This window comes from Apteryx mantelli, chromosome 16 (genome assembly GCF_036417845.1).
Source record: "Apteryx mantelli isolate bAptMan1 chromosome 16, bAptMan1.hap1, whole genome shotgun sequence".
NCBI classification, from domain to species: Eukaryota; Metazoa; Chordata; class Aves; order Apterygiformes; family Apterygidae; genus Apteryx; species Apteryx mantelli.
Window position 1 is genome coordinate 5,686,826 of NC_089993.1, and position 24,201 is coordinate 5,711,026.

A 24,201-nucleotide genomic window follows, 5' to 3' on the forward strand; every position below is an offset into this window, starting at 1 on the left:
AAGAGGATTGTGATAGATTAACTGAGTGCATAACACATATTGTTTTAGTGCATTAGCCCTGATTTCCTGCTAAAAGTGATTGATTGAGCCTCAGTCAAGACACTGTCCACAGCAAATATTAAGCAAACTTACCCAGACTCAATCAATCACTCTTATCAAAGGATCACCACATTTGGCGGAAAAAAATGCAAAAGCACTAGCTGCTTTGCACTGTGTTCATCCATTCTAAATTATTTTTTTTAAGAGCAGAGAAAAACAGATTGCCTTTGTAAAACTATTGTTTGCTGTTTCGGTGTGTGTCTTAAAGCTGATCAGCTGTAATGACTAGAGGTGTAATTCCGTTATATTACAACTTGATTGCTATTTTGAAAATTGCCTGATTTCAAAAGGACACTTTGCAAGTGTCATAAGCTGGTCTGAGTATTTAGAGAATCACTTGACAGTTAGAAAGGTCATTTGTCTATAAAAGCTGACCTTGGTGGTTTCAGCTATCATCTGTATTGATTACTGCTAGTAACAATACTTTTTCTCTGAGGACTTCATTTCTAAGTAATTCTGTTACGTTCTGCTGGCATTTCACTTTATTTAATAACTATTTAAGCATCTACAAATATTATTTAAGTGTAATCAAAGGTCTTATATGTAGCAGGGGAAATGTGATTTTATCTTGTAAAAGGTGTGGAAGATCTTATTTTTCTTTATAAGTGATGGGACTGAGCTTCATGCTGCTCAGTGTCAATGCAAGCTGTAAGCAAGCCCAGAATACACTAACTGCAAACAGAGACAGCACAGGGTTTCTTGGACGGAGTTTAGATTCTCAACACACTTACTAGGATCTTATTTAATCAACATAAATAAGAATAGTTAGGAAATATAAGAATAGATAGGAATGAAAGGACCTGACAAACTGGTCTAAAACAGAGAATGAAGAATAATAGGCCTATACTGTGGAAAAGGAGAGAAGTAGCTAAATGTCATGACTGCGGGTTGTTTTTTTCATAAAAGCTAAGGCACTCCAAACAAAATGCTGGAAGACTTGGAAGTTCAGCTTTAGGAAATGAGTAGTCAACGACAAGAGAAATCAGAGTTAGAATCACTGTGTGGCCAAGGACCTCCACCCCAGACAGCCGTGTATGCCCATGAACTTTCACCACTGCTCTAGGAGCTATAAAATAGTGATGTCCGTCCTGCTTCCCGGAAGGAACGAATCCCCCTGAATCAATGCGTCATCTTTATGGCCACTATACACCACCAGCATGCTAGAAAGCAGGTGAAGCAGGTTTTCTCAGTTAAACATCAGTACAAACGCGTCCCTTCTTAGGATCTACCACTGCTCGTAGCTCAAAACTCCACTACCAAATGTGTTTGCTCTTTCATTTTTTTTGAAGATATTGAGATCATCTGTTGAGCCCAGCCTCTGCCTTTTCGGTAAAGGCTCCTGTTCGAATTAAGAATGGAATTAAGTATGGAATTAAGAATTTGTCCCAGCGTTATGGCTCAGCAGTTACTGCCATGCCTCTTTATACCAGTTTCAGGTGCTTGCCAGCTACATGACTCACAGGAGCGACTGTCTCGGGTTGTACATCCCACCAACCTGTCGGCATTCTGGTTAGCTGGATTTCATAGTATCAGCAAAGTACGACAACTTCTGGCAGTTCAGACAGAAAGAACACAAATGCTTGTCCTGTTTGCATCCAAGAGAGCATCTGCAGCAGGCTTTAACTGCTTCAGAGCATGCGGTGGGAATGCCTTCAAATGAATTTAAATTGTAAGCTTGGCCAGCTAAAATGCTTTTAATTGTTCATTGGCAGCAATTCAATCCATTTTTTACACTCTGATTACAGTGCATAGCTGCTTTGGTGTGTGCATGTTAATAATACATACATCTCTCCATCTATAACCATTCTGTAGATGTATGTAACATCATGTGTCACAGTGAAAAAAGTTACATTCATAGATAATATATTTGTACTGACACATTCCCAGATCCACCTACTAAGCAAATAGTTTCCCTTTTCTATGTTTTCATTTTCTTTAACTGAATCTTTCACCTACAAAACGAAAGGGGGAGGTGGGATGTCAGTGAAGAATTGTTCATAAAAGGATACATCATCTCTCCTTCCCCATTCCTCCCTCAGAGCAGCACTGTCCCTTATCTCAGTGGCAGGAGAGTCAATATAGGAAAAAATGGAGGCAGTGGAAAGGGTCTCTACACACGTGGAATATTTCACTGGCCAGCTCCAGGTATTTTTGTTTTCCATCAAGTATGTCCCAGAGAATCGAGTTGAAAAACTTATAGTAAACATATGTTTTTTGACATGTTGTCCAACTTTGACTCATCATAATTTTCCATTCCTTTTTCTCTAGGCCACTTTACTTTTTTGCACTAACCTTTTGCACAGTAGATTCATTGAAGTTGTTTTGGCTTATGAAGTACCGGTGAAAGCCATGTTTGCTTTATCTCATGCCTCATGGTTTCAAAATTCAATAGTGGAAGTTACCTTTCTGCATTGCAGATCCATTTTAAAACAATATATAGTAGATGATTTATGTGATAAAGAGATTTCTTATTAACGTCATGGAGGTCCTTTAAGTTGGTCAGTAGTTTTTTCCTTAGTTAAATGCTATCTTTGTGAAAGATATTCTCCGCAGTATTGCAGGGTTGTCATTATGGTTTGTGAAAGCTTTGCCAAGATATTCGAAGTGACTGGCTCTAGCACTTGATTATCTAATATAATATTTATGGAGTCATCTGTTCCATTGGAGTACGTAATTTTGGTCTTTGCTTTTCTGGAGTCTTGCCTGCTGTTTCTTTTATTCATATCTATTTCTTCTTTTATTGTGTTCACTGCATTCTTGTTGATGTCTAACAGGCTGGCATTATCTGAAGCATAATGCCATGAGTTAAATTTAGAGAAAATTTCTGCGGATAGTATGCTTCAATCATCTCTATCAAATGATTATTTTTATATAATCTTGAGAGCTGACTAGAAGGATGGAAATACAGCACTGAAGAAAACTGGGTTTTGTGCATGGCAATTGATTTTATTGCAACTCTTATCAGTTAATACTGAAGTGAAAAATTTCCTGCAAAATATTTTTCAATTAATTAAGATAAGGTATATTTTTGTCACTGAAAGCTCTCCCAAGTTTGGTAAAAAATGCAAATGAAAATTTCTAAAGTCTCTGGTTAAATCAATAATGAGTTAAATTAAGACTAACAAGCATACAACATTTCACTGAATTACACTCAGAACCCACATGCAACTTTCGTTTGCTACAAAGTTAAGGCACTAAAAATTTAATTGACTACAGCCTCTATGCTGGTGAGGTTTGTTTTAACCCATAAACTGCTTACTGTAGTGATTTTTCTCTGTGTGTGGGTATAACCTGCAAGCTGAGGTTGTGCACATTACAGTCCCTATAGAGATTAATAACCAGTAATTGTAGCTACTGTGCCAGAGTTTCTTAAAAATACACAAACACCAAAGTATCCCCACAATAAAAAAACACAACTGAATTATACCTGTGACGGGTCCATCTGGGGACTCTGCCGAATGCTACAGCACAGTTAAGTGCTGTTCCCCCCCACACACGCTGGGTTTAGTAATCTTGGATCAACTGGCATTCCCTAGGAAGTCATTGAAGTTGCGCAAGTTTCCTAAATAGAGGGCTTTTTAAAGCATTTTTAATTGAGATATTTTAGAAATATCCAGAAATATGCTCTACTAATTTTCTTTACTTAATAGAGTAAACCAAGGTAAGCCGTTGGAGACTGTGTAGTCTTTCAAGGCAGTGTCCTCATCAGCCGGAGATTAAATTAGGTCATCTTGATAACCTGATTTGGTGAACCAAATTGGTTTGATATTTGATACTACCTTCCCTGGAGATTTGGGTTAAATATAGTGAAATAGTAAAAGAGAATCTCCAAAAGGGATTTGGCATCTCAATGGATGTTTTTCCTTTGAACAAAATGATGTTTCATTTTAGAATTGAAATACAGTATGCCTTTGAACTTTTGGTAGCTAAAGCTATTAAGTAAGAGTATCACATTTTATTTATTGTATGGCAATTTAAGTTAAGTTCATGCATTTTTAATTCTGTTTATGTCTTGAGAGCTTGCCTCTAGTGGAATAAAACCAATCACGAATCTGGAATAAGAATTAAAAAGTTACGTCCTAATTCACCATTGCCTCTGTGCTTGCTTGAATAAGTACAAAGGACAACTAAAGTGAAAGCCTCTAAGTACAGGCTCAGCTACTGCTCGGGTTTTGCCCGGTCCACCTCAGGGAAGAGGCACCCCGCAGTGGTTAAAGGTAGAGGGAAGTGTATTAGGTGTATGCCAGAGCAAGGTGGGAGGAAGACCGGCTGAAATAAATGGTTCCACAGAGAATCTGTGTTCAAAACGCTCCAAAAAGTGAATGAATTGACAGTGGAGGTCAGAGCTGTGCGAGTTAGCCTCCATCTAAACTAATGGTGGTGACTAGCTTCCAAGAGTCTGGGGATAAAAAAAGATATGATAGATGGCAGGTGGAAGGAGAGGAGGTGTCAGGGGACTGGGAACAAAACATTTTAAGCATCTGTCTCTTAAGATTAAGAGTCTTCAGAATGGAAACATGGGAAATCCATTACTGTGGTGTTTGCGTAAGAGGAGAATTTGTAAGAGTTGCTCCAGGCCTAGGACCTGGGGCTGTCTTCCTCCTGTGCTGCTGAGCGGGTGCGTGGCTGTGTGTGCGTTTCTGTTATTCTTTCACTGCCGACCTTGCTGAATAATGTTTAGTTTTCCTTCTTTTAAATCAGGAAAAATAATATGATCTTACAGTACAATCAGAGCTCAGTTTTGTTTAGCAGAAGGATTTTCAGCCAGAAGTTAGCAGGATTTTGTACATTCAGTTATTTTCTTTGTCGTTGATGGACATCATAATTGTGTCAAAACAAAGATTGAAAAAATGACACGTATGATTTAAAATCCATCTTTTTAAAGGGTACAACTCTGCCATGTACGGGGGAAGGAGGATTAAGGGCTCGATGATTCGGTAGCTTTCACACATCTTTACTGTGGGTCCTCACTCCTTTAGAGGCAGATCTACTCCTTGGGAGCGGCATTTCCACTCTTTGCACTTCCATCCTTTCATCTCGAGTCACGAGGCAGTTGTAACTCTTCTGGGTAGGACTTCGGCAGAAATGTCTCAGTCCCCGGTAATACAAACTATTTCTTCCTCTGCTTAATTAGGAAGGAGGGCAAGGCAAAATGAGGAGTCAGGCAAATCCGCCACTTGTTCCCGAGTCTTCCTTCCTGTGCCGGAGGAGGGAGGGAGGTGGAAGCCTGCAGGAAGGGATGCCGCCGCGAGCTGGCACCGTTCTGCCACCGTCTGCGCTGGTGCTGCTGTGTTGAGCAAGGCGCTAGCTCAAGCAAGAGAGTAAGGTTCGGAGAATCCAAACCATAATGCTATTTCATTTCAGAATATATACTATTTCTCAATAAACACAGCGAAGACTTTTCTCGTGTATTTTTGCTTTCACTTGACTGACAGTCTTGCTTTTATCTGGGATGTGGAAAAGTGCAGGAGATGACGAAATGTTTTAAACTTTTCCACAAAGACTTTGATGTGTTGTTTGTTTTTTTTTTTGCTTCTTCCTCCTTCCCTGGCATCCTTCTGCACTCCCAAGGTTTACTTTTTGTTAGAGGGCTGGGAATGGCTTTAGCTGCTTGTGCTCGCGTGTCACACACTTCTCCGGACTTGCTTATTCCCTTCTCGCTCCCTCGGTCTGGCACCTTCTGACCCTCGGATGAGTCACCGCTGCATTATTTCTTGGTTGTTAGATTGATTTCATATGTGAAATTCATTTCAAATGCCTGCTCTAAATATACTTGTCTACCTTGCATTTGCCTGGCGTATTGAACAGCGTTTCCGATTAGATGTGTTTATAAAATGACTTATCTCCCAGGCCTGCGACGCTGCTGGACGCCTGAGATGACGGGGAATTTGTTGCTGGCAAGCTTCAATTGCTGGAACGTACTGGGTCATCAAATATAGGCACCTTTCTAGAGGCTGAGCGCGTTTCACCTTAGGTATTTAATTGTATTGCGCAGCCTGGCTGGGTATGTGTGGGCGTTCGTGGCAGCCAAGTCTAGGGCAGAGCTGCTGAGGAATAGCTGACGAGCCTTGTTTTATTTAACAGACTAGACCTGGGTTCAGACCCCAGAGGTATAACTCGTGTTTGAGAGCGCATGATAAAATGTGAAATTCCCTGCACAAAACTTGACCATAAAATGCAAAATATATGCCACACATTTCTATTCCAAGCTTTGTTTCTAAATCTGATATTTGTCTGGAAACATACCTCCTTCCAACTGGTTGTAAAAACTTAATTGCTATATATAGGGTTTCAGTATTATATCCTCTTGACGGTGTCTAATTATGAGAGTTTACTGTAACTGTTGTTTTAGGCTTCTTTCCTGTATTGCCTTGAGAACCGGTTGTGATTGTATGCTGCAGGCAGTCAGCATTTTGACAAGCATTTGTAATACCCTTTGATAATAGAAAATAACTAGAAAATAATTTAGTACTATTAACAGTGCTGTGTTATGACAATAGCTTTGACCAAATATCTGTTGATAGGTGTAGGTGGATATTTTGAAGATTTTCTTTACCGTCAGAATAGGAATGTGGTTCTACTGTTACATTTACATTTCACTCTTCCTCTGCACCAGGCAACAATGATGTACTATTTCTGGATGAATATAGTCAGCAAACCATGTATTCAAGTTTTAATCAGTAAAGTTTTATATAATTTTAAAACTATAAACACAGAGATGCTAATCTTGCAATAATGGTAATAATCCTAAAATTGCATGTGCACACTGAGAATATTCTCTGGTTTCTTGTTGTGAAGGCAAATTAGAGTAACATAGGTGATATTTTTTTCTATTTATCTCTTTCTCATATAGTATAATTATACTTACAAATTCTAATAAGACTATCTACTCTGCTTTACTATGCCGTGTAGAGTTATATATGTTACACAGAGGGTGTTAATGGCAGGTCAGTATAGAACGTGCAGTGTATCTACTATTATCTTTTATGGAATCTGTGCTGCTGCTGTCTTTGCGTAATATATCATTAAAGTATTTTATCCTTATACTGTAACGTATTGTTAAAACAACAATTTCTGGTGATGCACTACTGTGATGTATCATCAACACTAGGCACCTTACTGCGACATTCCTTAGAGCATAATATTAAAAAAGAAAAAGGAAAAAGGAAGAATGCTACAAAAATATGGTGTTACCATCCTGAATATGTTGTGGTACCTCTTTTGTTGATTCAGGACCTCAATCTCTCCTCTAAGTACTGCTGATACAATGTCAGAAAGCCTGTATGATTATGATTAAAGCATTATGTCATCAATTATCTTCCTTGCTTTAGGATAAAACCTTACTGATATTTGCAATTTTTTGCTAACATTTGCAAGTATTTCCTTTAAATTTGAATATTATTCCAATGAAAAGGCTACATCAAAGCACAGCCCAAATTTGGCAAAGTTCAGGCATAGGTTATATAGCCAAGGTCTTTCTTTAATCAGAATTTTAAACATTTCAGGGAAAAGGTCAATAAAATCAATTCTAAGCAATCTTGGAAATGAGGTAATAGTCCATTAATCTAGTCAATATGAGCATGAAACTTTCTGCTGTGCTTTTTGAGTGTAAATTTCTACAAATTCTATCAGTGAAAATGGAACAAAAGCCGCAGGATGGCTGTAGAGGAGATCACCTCCCCACACCTCTGCTGGAGACTTTCTTTTTGATTTGTTTATTTTTTAATTAAATTTTGTTTCTCAAATGAAAATACATTATTAATTTGTGGAAAGATGCCAGCCAAAACTTGTTATGGGCTCCATGTTAAATAAAAGTTAGTGGCAAGCTTACAATGTATGAATCACATGATAAATCAGTGTCGAGGTGTCAGATATTAAAGAAAGTAATACCGAGATCTGCATGGTGCAATTAAAGATGAGGTCTGTTACTGATCAGACTACTTAGGAGCGGAGATGAAGATATGTTGTTACTTTGGTATGGTTGTGCCTTAGCTTACTCTCCTTTAATTCCTGTAAACAGAAACCGCTAGAGAATATTCAGAAATTGTTTCTTTCAAAGTCTTCCTTTGGGAAGTGTCATGTATGAGCTGACAGCTCAGCCAGGCACCTCTTCTCCCACCAGAGAAACCAGAGCATCTGCAAACCATGCGAAACTGAGGAGACTCAGTTTCTGGGAACTGCCAAACACATTCTGCAGGCTCTTAGAAAACTGATAATTTTATTTTTCTCTTTCCCCTAGAGGCTTCCCACCCTTTAGAGACCTTTGCTATACCTAACAAAGTGCAGTTGCCTTTACAGAAGTGGGATCCACGTGGCCTTCAGGACTGGACTCTCCCCAGTCTCTGGAGGTGAGTGAGGACATCCCTTTGCTCCTCCTTTCCCTGGGAGTTGTTCTATTCTGTTAAGTTCAATTATATTTTCTCACACTAGAAAAATAATCTGTGGTTCATGCCGTGATGGTGGGGGCCGAGCGGAATAGCTCAGCGTTGCAAAGATACCTAGCATACAGCGTGCTGTAGCAGTCCTGATTCATTGAAATCGATGGCAAAATTTCTGTGTCAGGCACACAAGGCATAAATATTCCTGCTAAGCTGTGCAAGGCTCACGTTATTGAGCTAAGCAGAAGGAGAAGATAATTAGAACTGAGTACTGGAAGGATATTTGCCAATATGGCTTTTCTTGAGTTTTTGATGAAGAACTTGTATTTTTCTCAAGTGTATTCATTACTTAAAAATCTGATCTGAATAATTCTGTTTAGTCATGCTTGCCATCTATGCTGTACGCTAGCAATTCACTGTCTCTATTATGCAGAAATCTTAGATTTGTGCTTAGCCTTGCTTAAACTCCAAGGTAAGAAAAGGGGGAATTCTGTGTGGCTCACAAGGGCAAGTTCTTGTTCTTTGGTACTGGTCATTTTTGATCATTTTTCCTACAACAAAATGAAAGATACCCTGTATTCCAATTCAAGGGCTAAGTGCGGGTACTAAGATGACTTACTTCATACTCACTTAAGACAGCTAGTGATATAAATAGTGCTTCAAAAGTTTCTCAGGGAATTCCACTATGCTCCTTATTAGATTTTCATTCTAGACAAAATGCTACAATCTTTGGTACTTATTTTTTCTACTGCAAGATCTATTTGTGAGGCATATCTCACTTTAAATGGAGAAGCAACTTTGAGACTTTATTGAAGATTTTTCCTCTTAAGTAAATTAAAAAAGTAATATTTACTGATATTGTGAGTGTAGCTGTGTTACGTGTACTACATACATAAAGACATACGGCTCAACTACTGTGGAACTATTAGGGGAAGCATACAGTGATACAATTTCTCCATACTGTAAAAAACTTCTTGTATATATCCCTTTTCTTAAAATCCCGATATGTATCTAACAGAACAGATGTTCACTGAAACAAAAAAATATTTTTGGGATTTGGTTCTTGTATAAGGCTCTAGCTACAGGTACACTCCTTCATTATGTTTTCTACTGACATTCACAATATGTTGCTTTTTAAAGCAAGTGCTACTGAAACAGGGCCTTCTTCCCTTTTTTCAGTATGAATATAGTATGAGCTATATCCATAAAGGACGTTATGTTCTCTGAATTTATTGTACAACTGTTATTGTGTGCTTTGTTGCTAAAGGTGACGTTACTGTAGGGTTTTCACAGCCAGGGTGCAGTCGCAACGTCTTCGTCCGTATCTTATGGAACACTTTTGTTCCAACGAGCACTTGCTGGGATAGTCTGCTATTAAAACTGTGCAAGTGCTTTGGTTTTATTCTAAATACTACCTACCTGATCCTGTAATAAATGCCAAACTGTAATATTAACTGTAATTTTTCCCCTCAAAAAAAAAAGAAGATGGTCCTGAATTTGTGTAGACTGTACCCAATTTATATATTGGGACTGTTTGCACAGATTAGAGAACTTTGTGTGAATGCATACTCATATAAAAGAAAAGTTGTATTTATGCAGCTAGTGATTTCAAAATTAGAATCATTTTTATTTTACCTACTTTACATGATTCTCCCCTGACTGATTATCAAAAGCAGTATAAAGCTGTAGATGGAAGAAGTGGTATCCATTTATTCCTACAGCTTTTTTGAAATCTCATCTTAAACTGCTGTAAACCAGAAGATGTTCTAATGAATCAGATGTAATTATGTCCACATGATACAGAAGTGTGCTGTATAAGACTTATCCGTATATGTCCCTTTTCTTATGAAATGCTGCCCATTGTCGTGGTTAATTTTCCCCCTAAACACTTGCCACATAATTTTGCCTTAAATAAAAATGTAGCAGTTGCATGTTAAATGAAGATGTATGTGATATTCTCAGTGCAGAATACTTAAAAATTTATGACCCTATAGTCACTGAGTAAATTATGAGTTTGGATCAGAAGCTGCTGAAAACCGCCGGATACAATATATCTTTGCTTCCTGCAGTAATCTAAAGATTTAGGGAAGAAGCTCATTGACAAAAAATTCTAATAATCTGACTCATAAAACAACTTGTCTGCTTGAGCAAAAGAACTGTTAGAGAGACAGAGAAAATACAATTGGTTGAAACGCTTTGGCATGCTTAGATCTTCCCAGATGGGATGGATGTCCTGCACTGAAGTAACTTCGAGGTGGCCTCCCCTCTCCCAACCTGGATGGCAGACATCCAGCATGGATTTAAAACACTAATGTGAAATTCCCTTTTGATTCTCTGATGACCTTGCACTCATGTCTGCTTTTTTGTTGATTTTTAAGTCTCTCTAAAACAATGCTTCTTGTTGCTTTGCGTTTGATAAAATCAGTCAAAATATGTCTTGGAGAGCAATCAAAAGGAATCAATTATAGCACTTAAATTTTATCTTCCTGTTGTTGTCTTCCCATTTAGCTGACCATCCAATAAATCATTTATCCAGATTAAGTAATAAAGTCTAAGGGGGGAAGAGAAAAAAAGGAAAACCATGAATTAATTCTGTATGGCAGAGGACACTGTATTCTAAATAGCAGAAGTGTTTGAGTACCTGCGGGGAGAGCACCATTACTGAATCTGAAAAAATGTGCATGGACAAAAATCAATATAATCTCCACGATGACTGAAGTTATTTTAAAATTGTAATTTCTTTATCATTTGTTAAACAAAGTTATGATGGGGTTAGCACGCAGTGGACAAGGTAGTGCGATAGCATGCTTCCCGCAAATCCTGTGTGCCTCCTGACAAGCCGTAGCGGGGACTTTTCTAAAAAGGACTATGGGCAGATCTGCCACAAGAGCAGAAAGGGGATGTGGAGGCATCCCAGCCACACAGTCCACCCACAGTGCCCGGTTTGGTTTAAAGTAGGCTTTTTCCTCATTCCCTCCCTCGGTTCCTCTGGGAGCACCTCCAGATTTACCCTGCTCCTGTGAGAGCCGAGGGGCCAGCACGGGCCCTTGCAGAGTGAACCGGTGGGTAATGAGATGTCAGGCGTACCGAGGTACACACTGGTTTCAGTGGGACCACTTAATCAGGGCCCAGAATTACAAAATCATTTAAATGCATAATGCAGGAATTGTCAGGAAAATTGCCGTAATTGCTTTTATGTCTTAAACACGTTTGCTGTTGACTCAGTGGCAGCCTTCACTGCTGGCGAGACGCACCCGTCGGTTATACAGTCCGTCTGTAGGCTTCCTATCCTTGAAGTTGTCCAAGTGAGGTGTTCGCAAAGCAACTGGGATAGGAAACGCAGAAGGTGACCCAGTGAAGCTTACTGCTTTTGTTTCAAGATCAAAAAGGTGGTCTTGTGCTTTGAGCATATATAAAACTAGATTGAAAGAATGATAGCGTTAGCAGTTCAGATGCTCTTCACCCACATAAAAGCTGTGTTGTTCAGGAAAAACACAGAGTAAAGATGAAATAAAGTATGGCATATAAGTTGTTTTGGATCTGCATTTTACAAGAGTTAGATATCACAGAGTTTCAGAAGGGATATTATGTTTATTCTAGCCTATTCTGGACTTTATCCTGACCTGCAGCACTTGCTGTTGGAGCGCACACTGCTGTGTGTCCTTGCTGATGTCCAGCCCCGGAGCGACCATGAGGCGGCTGCAGCCCGCGGATACACATGCGGGCTCTGCTTCAAGTTGTGAGCCTCCGACTTTTTATTCTAGAGGGCTTTGATTCCCTGTCCCTCACGGATTATCAAATGACTGTTTCTGATACAGACTCTCAGGTGCGATGTGAGTGTTCAGTGTATGACATTGTCTCTTCTGCAAGTTTCCCCAGGGAACTGCTACAGATCCTGTCGGCAGCAGGAGCCTTGCCCCTGGCTCCAGCGGTCTGTGGGTGTGAGACTGAATAGGGTAAGTTAAACATCTATTGCCATATAAAAAAAAGGACTACATTTTTATAGGGCTAGTCAGGTAAAAATTTCCATTTGCTGCAATATGCTGAATTAACAGTACTACAATTAAACAATGTTTATCTTTTCAAATACGTTAAGTTCCTGGCAGATGCAAGGCCGTTGCGCCTGTTGCGTTAGAGGTGCAGATTGCGGCAGAGGGCTGGTTTTGGCGTACCTGGCGGCTGCCCTGCTGCTCAGGTAGGAACAGCCGTACGAGGCCCCCGCGCAGAAGCGAGCACGCTGCCCTCCTGCCCCGGCTGGCCGCCGGGCTGGCGTCGTCTCTGCTGGCACTCTGCTTTTCTTCCTTTAGCATGTGTTAAATAAGCAAAGGTTTGCAGTGACAGTGAGAGCGAAATCGAGCTCTGCTGGATGTATGCGAATACTGAGCAGTGACTCTTCCCCCTTCACAGCCCCCTATATAAATCTCAAGGAAGAACTGCATTATCATCTGTATGAGCTCCACGCTTGGTACGCGTTTGGGCATTACATTGCCGCCTGGCTCTGGTAACGTGTCAGAAGATATTTCTGAACAGTTTCTAACATATGAATGAATTTCTGTGAGCGATAAGTTGTGTTCGCTATAATGTCACTCATTATTCTGTTTGACTTCGCTGATGTTCTCAGGTTGATATCTTTAAGATTAATGAGGCATTAGCTCTCAATCAAGGAACTACTTAAGAATATCCATTTAACTTCAGTGGGTTGTGTAGTTGCATTAATTAATACCATTTGACCTTTGTATTTGGGTGGAATGATGTAGAGCAATTTTTTTTCTGTGAGCAGTGTCATAAAATTGATAGCTGGAATATAGCTCGTAGTATGGCCCGGCAATTAATGTAAGTTAAGTGCTGTGCCTGCCATGCAGCTCGGAGAAGATGATGTCCATTGAGTGATGCAGCAGTTGCCGCAGTAAATACTTGCTATGATCGTGTAAATGTTGTCTGAAAAGGCAAGATTATAAGTTGATTAAGTTAGAAATGGCCTTGTGCTGTATGTTCTCACCATTCAAATGCTACTATACATATTTTTTATATGTATAATGTAAAATCAGTTACTGACAATTAACAGAGATGAGTGGTTTCCTGGAGAGGGAAAACAGGTAAAGAAGAATTGGAGAACACAGTCTCTTGGGGAACTTGGAAGGTGAGGGGCCATAACTGAGCTTTTTTTCTTTGTTTTGGAGAGTGGTAAAAGAACAGCAGAAGGAGGTGTGCTGACTCGGTAGTTGGTTTACTTACCTTACTTCTATGAAGAAAAGCTTTTGAGATAAATTCATCTCTTAACATTTGATTGTCAACATGGAATTTATATCAGCAATATTATCTTTGTGGAAGGCTTGTCATCGAGGTAAACAGGAATATTATCTTTTCTTCAGAAACTAGTGTAATGCCCACAAAATTGCTCAGGTGTTAATACACTCTTATTTCATTTAAAAGATGGTAAAGGTGTGTATATCAACATTTCTGCCTACATGCATGTGTGTTTTTGTAGAGTTTGGACTGTGTGTGTTATGTAGACAGAGAAAGGAAACAAATAAATAAACATGCATATTTAGACATAAGTCAAAGCAAAGTGAAGATTCAAAGACAGGAAGCAAAGCCTGTCAGTGGTGGTTGTCTAATCATCATAATTCAAAAGAGGTTTTTTGTCATCATTAAACGGGTGATTCTTGCAAATGTGCCTGATAGCTCTGAATAAGGCGCAATGCACTTGGACTGATATTTAGAAAACATGTCTAGTTAAGGAAATAACAAAGGCAAACTAATGCAAAAGGCTGTAAGAAAGCCTCGGATAAAAGCTTCCCTTCCCCCATGGCTATCCCATCATCTCTTGGTCAGGACGATATAACAGGGGTGGCGACATAGCTCACTTCTCTAACACTATTACTGTACCTCATCATTCAGAATCAAATATAGTATTTTGAAGTCGCTCACAGTTTTTTCCCTAAGATTTTATAACTCACCTGGCAGAAATTAAGGATGAATAATTACTATTCAATTCAAAAGAGTGAAAAAAGAATAGTTTACTTATATATTTGAAAGAATGAATAAATACCTAATGCTAATGACAGTATTTTGCATTTAAAAATATTGAATTGCACATAATATATCACAGTAATGAAATGTTGTTGTTGCAAGGCATATATATTACTGCAAGAGCATATAGAATATGCTTAAAAATGTGACTTGGATGACTTTTATCCATCTTTTAGTCATGACTAGAAGCATAAACCTTACTGAAATACTGGCAAAGGCTATCTTAAAGCAAACTGTTTTCCTCTGTTTCATGACATCAGTTACGTGAAGCAGTGCTCTACGTGACCGTTCGCGACTCTGACTCTGTCTGCAACGGTTGCCCTCCTGTGTTGCTGGGCGGTTGTTCCGTTTCGGCTCACTCCTCTTTAGGCCATCGTAGCTGCTGACCTGTTTGGTGCAGTACCGAGCAGCACTGCGGCTGAACGAGGCTAATCCCAGTTCCAGCTGGTGGGGTCTTCGATTCCTTGTGGCCTCGTTTTAGCCATTTCAAGTGTAGCGTCCTAGAATATTTGCCTAGGATGCACTATAATTTCAGCCTCGTTTAGTTTTCCAAAGCTTTCTGCTGTCTAGAATTCTTCTATTACCAATGTGCTGTAATAAAATAAATTTAATTTTTGATTCTTTTAGGATTTATGATGGTTTTGTTCCTTGCATCTCTGGAATGCAAACCTTACCTGAGTTGTAAGCTGTTAACAAGCAGATGTACGTCTATGCATTTTCATAATGTGATGTCTTATTTTGATTATTTTTAAATGGTTTGTGGTTTGGCTGTTCAGAACACTTCTGGCTCAATTTTTCTACACTTGTATAAATAAGAAGGAAATTCAGTGATGCTATGATAAAGCTATGAAAATATAAACTCAGTATGAGGGCCAAGTCATGCCTGTAAGCTCCTCGGTTACTCCTGCTCTGCTCCGTGCTGAGCCTGTACGTTTGGCACAACTTTCTCTGGTGAGCATCCAGTTTCATGAAGCAAAAAGGATGATGAGTGACAGTAATTTAGTAATCAACACTTTTGTTATAATTGGGTATTTTTCAACTTACTTTCAGGTAAAGATCACAATCAGAAACTGTTTAATGGTCATTTTTAATAGTTATTGTTAGTTTGTAGTGTTGCCAGGTTCCAAATGAATATTCCATTGTTTTCTAAATAAAGCTTTCAAAAAAGTAAATAAGCAAATTCAATTTTACACATAATTGCACTTTTGATTAACAACAGCGGATTCCTGTTTTGTATTACTGTCTTCATCTCCGTGGGGTTTTTATCATTTGTTAATTTGACATAGTGAAGGTGGTTTTCAATCTATTGCTGTAGAAAGACTATGAAAAAGAATAGAAAATCCATACTTGAGATCTCTGTGGAGAATGAGCACCTTCTCTGAATTTTATCTTAGAGGTAAACCACATATATGTGTAAGGTAAACCCTTACATGAACAATATATTGGGTTTTCATGTTTATTTTGGTATTGTTGTTTATTTTGCTTTTTATCAGTTACATACACAAGGTAGCATTTTTGCTTTATTCCTGTATGTCATTTTAATTAATGTCGAGGGAACTGTAGTCTTCTAACTCATGAAAGAATGATAGCAGCATACGTAAAGGTAAGTCGTGTTGCTTGGGTAATTTAAACAGCTGACTCGAGATGAATCCTCACAATCACAATATCTCGTAAAGACATTTCTACTCGTGGGATTGCCTTACCGCTATTAGAAGAAACGATTATGGGTAGCAAATTACTGCAAATAGCACTGTTCTTGAAAAGGACCAAGCTTAGCTTGGTCAAGTCCTGGTAGCTGTTACAGGACCAGTCGTCTGGTCCACAAATTCATCTTCTTCCACAGAGGTTTGTAAGCCAGACTGAATGCTCCTTTAGTTCAAGTACTTTTACCTAGGCTTGCTAACCCAGTTTAGATAGTTTTATGATACTTGTGAACCTGTTGGAGAAGTTTACAAAAAAAACCCTCCTAGCAGAAACAGCAATCAAGAGGTTTAAAGAATTTTACATGTAGAAATGAGCAATACCGACTGAAAATAACAAAAAAAGGGTTGACAAATCTTTTTCCCGTCAACAGTTGTTGGTTTATTTACTGTAGTAAATCCAGTCATCTACTACTATGATCCTCCTGTGAAAAACTTTGGAATACTTTGACCTAAAATGGGAAACAAATTGAATTTCTGTGTGGATATCTGTAGAACAGTGTCAAGTCTCATGGCCTTAAATAGTCTTTCACAAACTTTTCAGTACCTCTTTGTCTTCTGACACTTTACAGAAGATGAAGAATGCTCACTGAAAACACCTAAATCAGGAGACATCTGCAAAACTTCCTGACCCCTTTACTACTTTGGAGCGCTCAAGTGGTGGAGAGCTCACACTCAGCTCTCAATTAGTTGCAGGTTGTCCAGTTAAGAGAAATAAATAAAATAGAGTAGAATACAAGGATATAAAGCCACTATTACAGAAGAGAGAAATGGGGAAAAGCGTAGGTACAAGAAAGAGCATAGGAAGCAATGGAGGATGAGGGCAAGAATTTTATATTTAATGCACTAAAATGAAAAATCAAGAAAAGGGTAAAGGGAAATGATTTTGTCAGTGCTGTGGAAGAATTATGTCTTGCCAGAGAATTTCCATAGATTTTTAATTCTAACAGATAAATGCTAATTGTTGTGAAGTTCATTTTACTTCTTTGGTATTCAGTCAAATGTGTCCTTCAAGGACAGATTTAGTATCCTGATTGAGGATTTCCATTTTTTCTATGTGTTAACACTGAAATTTAAGCATAATCACTTATATGGCAGTATTAATTGGTCTGCTAATGACCAATTCATGGAAAACACTCACAAAAATGTGTATTTTCCACATCCCGAGGCATTTTGCTTGCCTTCTCTGTTGTTTTCTAATGAATCAAATCAGTGATTCTGTTGTTGATGCTAAAGCGAAGCTGACACCAACTTTCCAGAGTGCTGCAGAAACCAGTGGTCCTTGCGAAAGGTCTCTGTTTTCCCTGCCACACAGCTCAGAGATTTTACATCTTACAGTTTTACTAACTGAACAAAATGTTTACACCATCCTGTCCGCCTGTTTACCAAATCCCCCCAAATGGACATTTCCCATTACTATTGCAGAAGCACAAGCCAAACACTGTACAAAGAAGGAAAGAGAAATCGTGTTGTAGATATATACTGGTCACCAATTACAAGGCAAATATTACCTACACAGCAAGTGGATTTTTTTTCCCTATGCTGAAGAATTCTAACTGCATTTGGTATAAGAGTACACTATAAACCCCAGTTTTATATGCTTCTGGCATCTTTTACCTCGGAATCCTTATAGAGAATAGTCCAGCCCCTTTTCAGGAGGGGACATAAAAACTGTGAAATACTTCTTTTTAAAGATAGGGCACATTTTGCCACACACACTCGTGGAAAAGCATTCTTTTACCCTACAATTAGTCCCCTTGCAATCAGCTAAAGGGCATGAGTTAATTGGTGTTCACCAACCCTGGAACCAACCTTGGAATTGTAACTGAAGGGGGTTTGCAAAAGCAGTAGGTGCCGAGTTTAACGCCCACTGAAATTAATGTTACTCATAGTCTTGGTTAGCCTGTCGCACCCTGTTTTGTCCTCAGTGTAAAACTACTGTAGGTTCATTAACACTTTAACCCATAATTAAGTCTGTGTGGGAGACTGGAAAATAAAGTATCCTTTTTTTATTGACCTTATTCTGTAAAAACATAACTTCTTAATGCCTTACAATATTTCAAGCGGTTCTCCAATTAACATGTGCCCTTTATTTGCGTAAAGACAATTCACAAAGGTGAATGGCAGAGCTCAGAGAGTTGTGATCAGCGGCACAGAGTCTAGTTGGAGGCCTGTAGCTAGCGGTGTCCCCCAGGGGTCAGTACTGGGTCCAGTCTTGTTCAACTTCTTCATCAATGACCTGGATGAAGGCACAGAGTGCACACTCAGCAAGTTTGCTGATGATACAAAACTGGGAGGAGTGGCCGATACACCAGAGGGCTGTGCTGCCATTCAGAGAGACCTGGACAGGCTGGAGAGGTGGGCAGAGAGGAACCTCCTGAAGTCCAACAAAGGGAAGTGCAGGGTCCTGCACCTGGGGAGGAATAACCCCAGTCACCAGTACAGGCTGGGGGTTGACCTGCTGGAAAGCAGCTCTGCGGAGAAGGACCTGGGAGTGCTGGTGGACACCAAGTTAAGCATGAGGCAGCAATGTGCCCTTGTGGCCAAGAAGGCCAATGGTATCCTGGGCTGCATGAGGAAGAGTGTTGCCAGCAGGTCGAGGGAGGTGATTCTCCCCCTCTACTCAGCCCTGGTGAGGCCACATCTGGAGTACTGCGTCCAGTTCTGGGCTCCCCAGAACAAGAGACACATGGCACTACTGGAGCAAGTGCAGCGAAGGGCCACAAAGATGATTAGGGGACTGGAGCATCTCTCTTATGAGGAAAGGCTGCGAGAGCTGGGCCTGTTTAGCTTGGAGAAGAGAAGGCTGAGAGGGGATCTTATCAACGTGTACAAGTATCTGAAGGGAGGGTGTCGAGAGGATGGGACCAGACTCTTTTCAGTGGTGCCAAGCGACAGGACACGAGGCAACGGGCACAAACTGAAACACAGACGCTTCCATCTGAACATGAGGAAAAACTTCTTCACTGTGAGGGTGACAGAGCACTGGAACAGGTTGCCCCGAGAGGTGGTGGAGTCTCCTTCTCTGGAGATATTCAAAATGCGCCTGGATGCGATCCTGTGCAATGTGCTCTAGGTGACCCTGCTTGATCAGGGGGGTTGGACTAGATGATCTCCAGAGGTCCCTTCCAACCTCAGTGATTCTGTGATTCTGTGATTCTGTGATTTGTAAAAATATAAAAAGTGTCATTTTTCTACATGAATTTAAATGACATTTTCTACATTGATTGAATGGATGCAAATATAGGTTAGAAAAACGTTGGCATGTATTGAGGGACAGCACCATTCTTATGAGTAAAAAATTTATTGTCTTTATTAAGACAGGTATAGCTGAAATTCACTTGCTCTGAAGAGAGCAGTAGAAGGTTATGAGTCAGTTGTAGTTTTTAATTTCTAAAGATATGAGTGTAGCACAGTGAATGATGGTAAAGGGGGCACTGGACACAGCTCTCCTGTAGTAACCTGAAGAGATGCAGACTGGTCTGCCAGTACAAATCTTTTGTACATCCATTTTGATTACGATGTCAATGATATAATCCACCCTATGAGCAAAAAATAAATACCTGCTTTCACTCATTTTCTTGATGAATCCTTTTCTTGAGGAGAAGGAAATTCTTCTGACAGATTAAGCATGGGCAGAATATAGTCATTTAAACTGGTATAAAATCTTATGAAAATCTGATTTATTTTAAAACTCTGGTGCCATAGACACAGAAATCAAATCAGTGACTATCCATGTAAACTTACTTTTCAGTACAGACTCTATCCGAGCATTAGTGTCCATCAGCATCTCTTCATCTCACACAATGCTGGAGAAGAGCTGCTCTTTGTAGCAGAGCCTAGAAGTCATTAGAGCCAAAATACTGCAGATCAGATTGCTCAGCTGCTACGGCAGTCATCATTTCAAGAATCCTTATCACTTGCCAAGACAAAGGTAGCGATCAATCTCCGAGTGTCCTCTCTTAAACGTGCTAAAAAACGTTTAAGGTTCCATACGTTATCACACTGCATTAAAGATCCCATTAATCTAACCCACATTACCAGAAATGCAAAACCCTAAAATAAATAGTATGTTATGCCCCCCCGCCCCACAGCCTCTAGTAAGTCTGACTGTGACGTACTCCCACCTGACAACAGTCTGTAGAAATTGCTCAGTTAAGAAGCAGCAAAAACATTTTTTTTTTTGGAGTTGCATAGCCAACTGCTGAGAAAGTTTTCCTAATCATTTTCCAATAATTTACAGAGCTTGGCCATTGTCAATAAAGGACAGAAAAACCTCAAAGGTGGTATTTCCAGAGGAGTTTATTATTAGAAAGACCTGATATTTGAGGAGCTTTATTTTATTAAAAATGTGCAAGAGCTCCTAAGTGTCTAGTTTCACATAAAGTTTAGTAAAAGGTTAGAAAATTAGCTCATATATGCTGTTTGCAGAGTTGGGTGGATGAAGGAGGTTTTTGTTTCTGACACGTTCTAAAGTTCCAGTGAATTATTTACGTGGCCACTTATCCCTTAAAAACTGAACTGGGGGTACAGACTGATTTCACAAATGTTACTAAAAAGCCTTCAGGTGATAAGATGGCACTGGATCCTGATCACTGCTGATCCCATGCCTGGACTTTATGGCCAACAGATGAAGGGCTCCATGTCCTCAATTTTTCAGTTTCCAACTTCTGAATTTTTGCAGTTTATGAACAATTCATGAACTTCTCTTTATCTTCAGCAATTGATTTATGAATCAAGGATTTAACTGGAATAAGATCCAGGAAATAGTAACTTCTAATTCATTTTTATGAATCTACTCCTATTTCTAATATGTATTCAACATATGAGAGCAGAGATGTGAAAGTATTAGTAGTAAAAATACTAGAAAGAAACTACCCATTTCTATAACTGTAGTTTAATTCCCAAAGACACATAGCCAGAGATTATCAAGCAGATCTGCCTTTTTGCAGCTTTTCAATTTTCTGGGACTCTCTCCCCTTAAGAATGAAGGAATGCTCCTCTGTAGATTTTTTTCCTCTATTATTCTTTATTTATAATGTGCTACTTTTAGTTTGACTCTCTCTAGAGCAATATGGGTCCACAACTAAATGCTTTGGAAAATATTTCATGATTTCCAGGGAATTTTTCTTTTTCTCCTGGCTAAGCTTTAGTTTCTCCATACTTTCTGTTGATAAAGCTGTTATAATCCTTTCTCTGCTCTCAGACATAGAATTAGGTATGATGTTAGTAAGAGGTTGTAGGTTACATTGGTCCACACTCCAGGATTTGCCATCTTCAGTTTTGCAGTAATGCCCAAATCATGTTGTTAGGCTGAAAGGCACGCGATAATTTTACAGTCCAGTAAGTCAGGAGCTACAAAGGCTAGCTAGCAACTCGTGCTTTGGAGCATTGGGAATCAAGCTGTTTTTACAAAAGATTTTTTTGCAGATTCTGTCTTTGAGCACTGGTATTTAAATAAATATTTTAATTAAGAACTTTCAGTTTGGCATATATGTAAATGCAGGTGTTTATGAATTAGCTCCCCAAACATGGGGGAAGAAGTCAAAGCATGTGATGAAACAGCACGTTCTGAAGAGGTGATAGATGCCAGTTGGTTCAGACAGCTCTGGAAAGAGGGAAGTCCATAATCTGCAAGTATGCAAAGAGAACTTCCAAAGCCTGTACACGAGTCACAATTTAAAAGATTATTAATTACAGCATAATCAAAAAGTTGCAGTTGAAGAAACCATACAAACTGTCAGTCCTCCCATCCCTCTGAACCCTGCTATGGCAATCCAAGAATTAAAGACGACCTATTACAACGCTGAGTATACCCTGAATGCCTTCTCACATTGCTTAACCCAACTCTCCTGTTCAGGTATTTTCCTGAAGTTTGATCACATGAATTATTACCTCGGTATTCAGAAGATGAGTATGCCCGCTACTCCGTCACCATATTCATGATAAAAGCTACAAAGACTTTCTGTAGCATCTGCAATATTTATTTTGCGTAAAAAGAAGAGCATACTCTTGGATCAACAATGGCATAATCCATACAGGTCAGTACTGAATTTCTCAGTAGCTTGGCTACATCTCTGCAGCTGAGTAGTCCAGTAGCTCTTAATGTTTTACAAGGAAAGCCAGGATCATTATTCTCATTTTATGGGTAAGAAAACTACTGGAGAGCTGAAGAGAAAGGGAAAGCGTCTGGTCCAGCAGCAACCACCAGGCAGAGCTGGAATTGAATGAAAATTTCCTGAGTCCTGCTCTGGTTCTTTATCTAGTAGGGCAGGCTTCCTCCCTTGCAAATGCCCCATAACAAACTAAAAAAATGCTTAAATCATTGCTTTTAACAATTCTTTTCAACACCTCTGCAGCCCTGCATAATTTAAATGGAAATGAAAATGGAAATGGAAAAGGAAGCACAGAACCTGATAATGTTTAATCTGTGAACCAGTCCATCCACGTAGGATAACAAAAAGGCAACATGCAAACCTGTAATTTTCCTACGAGAAAGGTCAGTTAAACCAGCTTGACCTTTTTCCACATACAAAGCAATAAGCTATCAGCCCTATCTGAAGAGTCTCCAATCCCAAGGCTCTCTCAAAATAACTTGGAGATCAAGCATGGAGATAAAACTCAGTAGATGCTGATGAGTTGGGCATGCGGTTGTTTCTTCAAGATGTTTCAAAAGAAATTTTACATATGCTCTAAGTTGAAGTAAGGAGAGAGAAAAATGATATTTCAGAATAACAAATCCATGGAGAAATGAAACAGATGAACATTTTATCATACACACAAATAAATTGGACTTTCTCTAATTTATAGATATTTAGACCTTATAACAAGCACATGAGGATGATGCTCTCAGGACGTTAAAAATAAAACAGTTTTAGTCTTCTACATCTTAAAGGTTCTACTAAATTCCCGTTGTTTTCTAATTAAATAGATGTTAAATCTAAATACATCATCAACTGCCACAAATGCATTTACTTTACTCTAAGGTTGCATATTTCACAGCAAGTGGCTTATATGCTCCCTTACGCACTGGTGAGGGAATGAACAGCCCTTAAAATACCATAACGCATTTGCAGTGGTTGTAGATGTGTTCATTCTTTGGTGCAAATACATTATAAATTTTTAAATCATTAAATATAAGTGTATGCACATGTACACACGTGCCCATTTGGTTTCCTGTGTTACACCTCTGTTGTTGTTCTCAGCCTGAAATACGGTTTGGGTCGTGCTGAGCAATCACTGCCGCACGCTCGTTGGGAGCAGCGGCCGGCGAAGGGCCCTGGGCAGCTCCAGCCGCGGCGTTTTCGGCGAGTTGCACGGAGGCAACGACGAGCCTCTCGGCGTCCTGGCGCTGCTTAGACGGCAGGAAGCAAATCCCACCCTCTCTGCTGCCAGCTCTGCTCCCCAAATCCTAGGTGCAGAATTTAGTCCAGCACCACTTGCAGTCGCTTTATTGGCGCTGATACCATGGAAGAAGGCGACCGAAGGAGGGGGCTGGGCGGTCTGGCCAGCTGAAAGTGAGGGTGCTGACTGCTTGGCAAGGGCGTGCGGGAGGAGGGCCAGGAAACTCCTTGAGGGCGTCTGAAGACACCTAAGCAGGCCAACGGCAGACGGAACATGGCCTCGAGGAACCCGTGTCACTGCGGCCTCAGAGGATCAAGACAGTGGATGAAAGAGGCAGGAAGACTAAAATATTTCAGTAAAACTGGGGGAAACTTCTGCTCATTGAATGATTTCCTATAAGAACCCCATCCTCAATTCTTGATTTTTTGGCCAGAAACTTCCAGTAGTTTATTAGGTTGAATGAGTTTTATGCAGGCATGCTGGGTCTTGCCCTTGTGGTGTGCTTGGTGCTGCAGCTCCCTGCAGCTCCGGGAGATTCCATCTAATCCAAAATTCAGCAGCCAAGAAAACCAGAACAGCTTTTCTTTTGCTGACCAGCTATTTTCTTTTAACTAATATATACGATGTACCACATTTATGTACAGAAA